The following is a 6927-nucleotide window of genomic DNA, read 5'->3' as shown; positions in this document are numbered from 1 at the left end:
TTGGAGAGAGTTATGATGGACATTCAGATTGATCTGGGCGCTGTCAGCATCGAGATGGTGACTGATTTGCCCAAAGCTATGCAGCTGGTATGTGGTCACGTTGGGATCTGAGCTCAAGACTTTTGACTTGTTTTATGTAATTCTATTATGCCTTGCTGACTTCTCAAGGCCATTTCTAGCTATAGAGGGCCATGATTCTGTGATTCTTTGTTAATGAGATAGAAAGTGCGTTAGTTCCCAGGGATCTTTAGGGAGGTTCCAGAGATGGAGGGGATAGGGCACCTCCAGATGGGCAGGACTGATCTCATCCTTGACTTGGGAGCTAAGGAAATAGCTAGACCCACTTGGGCTTTATTCTCTGAGGAGAGGATAACCGACCCTCAAAGAAAGAGGTATAGGATCTGCCAGTGTGGGGATGTGTCTGGCCCCTGCTGACTCACAGGCCCTTGTCTGGAAATACTTGGCATTCAGCCCTGGTGCTGGAACTCCCAGAAAACAGAGGCAGAGCCAGAAACAAGACTGGTTGGGGGAAGGGCAGGGCAGGGCAGGCTGGGGAAATCACTCACTAGGCTTGCTTCCCAGTCTTACTTCCTTCGAGATTTATGTCTTCCCTTTCCCTTTTCTAAGGAGCAACCTGAAGGAGTTCATTGAGGTTCCTTGGAAAGAGCTCTGAGCTGAGAACCTGATGACCTATATTCTGTAACAAAGCTCTTTCCCAAAGTCCTGTGTAACTTTAGTTAAGTCACTAGCCTTTCCTGGGCCTCAGTTTCTCCATCTGTAAAATGGGAGTAATATTCCCTCCTCACCCTCCCTTTGAAGGGTGTTGTAAGGATTAAATTAAGTCATGGATGAGAATATACTTTGGAGATATTAAAGTGTTAAAGCATGATAAGGGCATCTAGATGGTGTAGTGGATAGAATACTGGGCCTGGAGTCAGGAAGACTCATCTTCTTGAGTTCAAATCTGTCCTCAGACACTTACTACTTGGGCAAGTCACTTAACCCTATTTGACTCAGTTTCATCATCTGTAAAATAAGCTAGAGAAGGAGGTGGCAAACCACCCCAATATCTTTGCTAAGAAAACCCTAAATGTGGTCACAAAAATTGGACATGACCGAAACAACTGAACAAAAATAAAGTTATACTCTAGCTTTATGGGCACGGAGGCTGGTGATCTAGTCCCATGGTCAAAGTACTGTTTTCATAAAGGCTTTATGGCTGGGGATGATGATGGTGATGATAAGCTAATGATTGTGGTAATGGTCATAGGCCTACAGATGTAGGGCTGGAAGGGCCCTGAAAGCTCACTTAGTCCAGGTGTGAGGTGATGAGAGCCTGTACCAGGATAGTGGGGGTAGCAGAAGAGAAAAGGAAGAGTACGTAAGAGATGCTATAGAGGTAAAATCAACAGGCATTGACAAGTGATTAGATACGGAGGGGTGGCAGGGGTAGGGTGGGAGAATGGTGAGAGAGAGTGAGGGGTTGAGGACGACACCTAGTTTGAGAGCCTGGGTGACTGAGAGGATGGTAATATCCTCAACGGTAATAAAGAAGTTTGGAGGAGGAGGTAGGGAGGGTTTTTTGGGAAAGATGAGAGTCCTGTTTTGGACATACTGAGCTTGAGATGTCTATGGGACATGTAGTTCCAGACGTCTCATAGGCAGTTGGATGTTGGGAGAGAGGAAGGGGCTGGATAAGTGGGAATCATCTACACAGATGATAAAACCAGTGGAGATAAAGTCATCAAGTAAGACTTAGAGAAAGAACAGAGGAGAGCCCAGGGCAGAGCCTGTGGTAGTAGTAACTTGCATTTGTAGAATGCTTTAAGATTTATAAAGCACTTTTTCCCTAAGGCCTATAGGAAGTTGGTAGTGGAAGGCTTTCCCTTTCCTCTTTCTAAGTAAAGGGGCCAAGACTCAGACAAGTGAAATGGTTTTGCCAGGGCAATAATGAGAGTGAAGAGGAAGGTAGGAATGGTGAGTGTAGATTGTGACTTGGTGTTGATAGTAACTTATGGGGATGGTAGCCCCATACAGGCAGGCAGAAGTTCCAGGCCTTACAACCTTCCCTGACTGTAAGGGCACGAGGACTTTGCAGGCACATCTAGCAGACCTGTTTTAGGAGCAGTACCAGCCTCAGACCCCAAGGGATTTCTTCCCTCTCCTTTTGCAGGCCTCTTAACTTTGCTGGTTTCATTTCCTGGGCTGCCAAGAATCTGTGGAGAGGTGGGTGGTGTCCTGAGTGGAAAGAGCCCTGTTCTAGCAGTCAGAAGGCTTGAGGTTCAGCGTCACCTCTGATGCTTGTCTGCTGTGGAATTGTAGACAAGTCACTTTCCCTTTCTGAGACTCAGTTCACTCACTTGTAAAATGGGCATAATAATATACTTGTACTACTTACCTCATAGGGCTGTTGTGAAGAAGGTGCATTGTAAGCCTTAAAGCACTACAGAAATGGGAATTATTATTATTATTATTACTGTTATTCTTGTTATGGTGGGGAGAGAAGGAATAGAGAATTTAGACTAGGAGACATGATCAAGGTTTTGCTCTTGAACCACTGACAGTCAGTGTCTCTAGCATCCAGTTTCCCCCATCTGAGAAATGGGCCCAAGGCAAGATCACTGGCTAACAACCCTAATTATCATCAACTCCTGTTGGACTTCAGAGAACCCTGGGTGCTGGGTGAGGTGAAGAATGGGGCAGGAATACAGCTGAGATTGTTAGGAAATGTTTGGAGATCCTCACATGAAAGAGGCTGCATAAATATAGAGTAGGGCCATTAATCATTTAACAGTGGTGTCACTTAATCATGAGGCACTAAGCCAGAGCAAACTTCTGCCCAGGAGGCTCTCAGAGGGCTGAGCAAGCAAGGATTAAAGGCTCACAGCCTCCTAAGAGGTGGTTAAATAGGGCCACCTCCTTTCTACAGATGAAAAACTGGTCTCAGAGAAGTTAAGCAAATTCCGTTTGGTCACACAGCTTGGTGGAGGTAGGGCTGTGTGTGTGTGTGTGTGTGTGTGTGTGTGTGTGTGTTTGTGTAAAGACTACCATGGGATCAGAGTACAGTTCTCCAAAAGCACAGGGGAAGTTTGTCTTCTAATTAGGCCCAGTCTGGGGTGACCTGGAGCCAACTCAAAGCTGCCAAGCTGATCCTTAAATGTCCAGTCTGACCATTTACATCTCTGAAATTGGCAAAGGCTAAAAATCAGGACTTGGCTTATTCTTTTGTTGATTTTCTAGACTTCAGAAAGTGATGAAGAAAATGTTAGTAATTTAGATCGAATTTAAAAGTGTGTCATGTGGGACATCCCCCCCACCCTGGGCTGGTTGTTCCACATTTACCAACACTTAATGCCATTATTCCCACATCTTAGTTTCCCCCCCAAAACTAGTAGGTTCATAAGATTTAGAGATGAGAGACAGCTCGGAGATCATCTGGTCCAGCTCCCCATTTTAAGGATAAGAAAACCCAGAGAAGTTAATTGATTTGCCGAAGGTCGAACAGGTAATCATAATTAGTCATCTTCTGACTTTTACAAAGCATTTTCATTTCTGTAAAGCAGACAATGTGTCTATTACCAGCAGTTTACAGATGGAAGAACCAAACCCCAGAGGAAGGAAAAGGCTTGGTAGGGCCACACAACCCCAAACCCTCTGCCTTCACATCCCTCTCCCTTTCCCCTACACCAGGAGTAGCTCTGGGCTCCTGGTTAGTCTGGGCTGCTCTGCCCAACATAGCCAGCCCCTACCCCCACCCACAACTCCCAAAGCCTTAGTCCAGACTTGCTTAAGTATCCTACTGCCCCCTTCAGGGCTGAGATGGTCAGGGCAAGGTGCCCTTGGAGTAAGATGCAACAGGTGCCACTTGGCCCTGGAGGAAGGGAAGGCTTGGCAGAGGGTGAGGCAGGGCCCTAGGAATGGAAGTGAGAATGGGCCTGGTGGGGAGGGTGGCTGAAGACATAGCAGAGGCCACTGCTGGGAAAAAGGGTCTTTTATCTGATTGTTGGACATTTCTACCTTGATGTCTCATCAGCATCTCAAACTCAACGTGTCTAAGATAGAACTGATTATCTTTCATTCACTCTAAGCCCATCCTTCCTCCAGAATTTTGCATTTCTAGTTACCTCTCCAGGGTTCACAATTGTGGAGACATCCTTGACTCTTTCCTCTTTATCATTCACAATAGCCTCTTTTTTTCTTGTTTTCATTTTTTTCTCTGAAAGACCAGCCTTAACCCCAAATCACTCTGGTCCCAGACCAAGCCCTATTTGTTCACTGTTTGGGACTGATTGGCTCAGAATGAATGTAAATAACAATTGTTTCTGTTTTCACCAGAAACCCTGAGGGTCTTCCCCTTCCAGATTTAATTTTTTTTTAAAGAGGCCATTTTTTGCCTCATTTTTTAGTAAGACTTAGCCACTGAACAGGTACTGCCTCTGTCAAACTGAGACCTGTTAAAGACCTTATCCTGGGCCATCTCCAGTCATCCTGATCAATATCTGGCCACTGGTCCTAGATGGCTCTGGAGGAAAAAGTGAGGCTGGTGACTTTGCACAGCCCTGCCTCACTTAAATCCAATTCACTTGCACGTCCTGGCGTCACCTCCCTGACTCCGTAGTCATCTTCTAAAACGAAGGAGAAACAGCCACTCCTAATAGCCACTTATTTGCCAAGTATTGATAATACCGAAATGACATCTCTTACATCAGTTTTCTTCTTGCTATTTTCACTACCAAAACCCTAGATTGAGCTCTTTAATTGATCAGCCTCTGCTTCTAGTCGTTTCCCTTTGCTAGTTTGTCTTCTATACAACTACCAAAATAATATCACTAGAGCACAGGTATGATCACATCATCACTTTGTCCAAAACCTTCAGAGGCTTCTTTCCAGAAATAGGTATGGCTTTATTAACGAGAGTGATGCTAAAGGAGATGCATCATCTGCATTATCAGCATCAGGGCTGTGGCTGCAGCACAAGAACCTACTGATGGACTTTTTCAATTGATCTGTAGCTAAAACCTCCTGTATCGTCTCCAACTCTTAGAATATAAACTCCTTGAGATTAGGGACAGCTTTGTTTTGCTATTTTTATCCCCAGAATTGAGCATAGCACTTGGCATATATTAAATACTTAATAAATACTCGTCCTATGGTTTCAGAGTTCCTCTCTGCTATTAGCTTCTGGACTTTATCCCTTCATCCTCCATTAGAGTGACAAATGCGTTTGGTGAGCTCTCTCCTCCTCCTGTGTTATTCCTTGTTTCATATCATGTCTGAAGAAGACCACTTAACAAAACTATCTTTGTGGTTGTATCTATCAAGGAATCTCATGTGTTCTTGCCATAAGCATGGTGGAGATCTTGCTGGGAGAGAGGCTTTTTCTAGCATTGTTTTGCTTTACTGGGTCAAATGCTTTTTTGTAAGCAATTAAAGCAAGCAAATAGTTTTGATACTTCTCAGGCCACTGTGTAGCTGTGCAGATATATTCCACCATAGAAAATCATTTGGAAAAAGATGATCTGCCCACTTCTCATACTTTCATCAAGGATGCCCTACATACGTATATAGCCTACTCTCATAAATATTTTATAGAGATGAGAAAGTAGGCATCTGGGTTGGTCGTTAGCTCATGTAATTTTGGTCACCTTGCTGTGTAATGATGTCACCCATGATCTTTCCTTTCTTTTTTTTTTCCTTCTGGAATTCCATGAAAGGGAGTATTGAGTTGCAGAGCTGTTTGGACAACTACGTAGCTCATGTTATGTAACCTTTTTTTTTCTTTTAAAGTCAGTTGTTTTTTTTTAAACGGATGCTGTTTCCTTTTCTTTTTAGATCGTTGTCATTTCTCAATGACTTCCCCCATCAATTTTTATAACAGAACATTATTATACCATTCCCCCTCCCCAAAATCATGCCATTTCACAGTTCTGCCAGCAGAATAATTGAAAGCATGGCTCATAGTCCTGCAGTGCTTTATTTCATCATTTAAAACTTTCTTTTCCAATAAAAAGCAATAAAAAGAACAAAGTTGTATCTCAGAGTTATTTTGATTTGCACTATTATAGTTGTTAAAGGAAGGCAGCTATGTGGCAGAGTGGATAGAGTGCTGGCCCTGGAGTCAGGATAACCTGAGTTCAAATCCAGTTGCAGACACTTACTAGGTGTATGACCCTGGGTAAGTCACTTAACCCGGTTTGCCTCAGTTTCCTCATCTGTAAAATGAGCTGGAGAAAGAAATGGCAAATCACTTCAGTATCTTTGCTAAGAAAACCCCCAAAAGGGTTAGAAAGAGTCAGACGTGACTGAAAACGACTAAAAAGCAACACATTGTTAAAGGGTTCGAAGACTTTCATGCAGCTACTTATAATTTGTGTTTCTTCTTTCAAAGGTTGTTTATTCATATCCTTTGACCATGTACCTATTTGGGAACTGATCTTACACTTGAAATATGTATCGATTCTGTATGAATTTGGGTTATTAAGCTTTTATCTAGTGATTTTATCCCTCAATAAAATGTACACTTCTTTAGAGTAGGGATTGTTTCATCTTTTGTCTTTGTATCACTGGTACAGTGCCTGGCACATAGTATGTGTTTAATAAATACTTATTTACTGTTGAGTTGTTCTGCAAATATTTAGGAACATTTTCCCAATCTTTTCGTTCCTTTTTAGTCTAGAGGCATTCTTTTTACTATGCAAATCCCTTAATTTTTATATAAACAAACATATCTACTTTGTCTACTATAATTTCTTTTATTTGTGAATATGTAAAAATTACTTTCTTTAGCACAATTGTTATAACTTCCTATTATCTTCTAATATGTTTATACTTAAAAAATCCAGATCATAGGTCTATTTGAAATTTACTTTTGTATACACATGAGGAAGGAATCTAATCTATTTTTTTAAACCACACTCTTATCCAATT

This window comes from Phascolarctos cinereus, unplaced genomic scaffold (genome assembly GCF_003287225.1).
Source record: "Phascolarctos cinereus isolate Bilbo 61053 unplaced genomic scaffold, phaCin_HiC Scaffold_2;HRSCAF=192, whole genome shotgun sequence".
Taxonomy (NCBI): Eukaryota; Metazoa; Chordata; class Mammalia; order Diprotodontia; family Phascolarctidae; genus Phascolarctos; species Phascolarctos cinereus.
Note: the sequence above shows the minus strand (reverse complement) of the source record.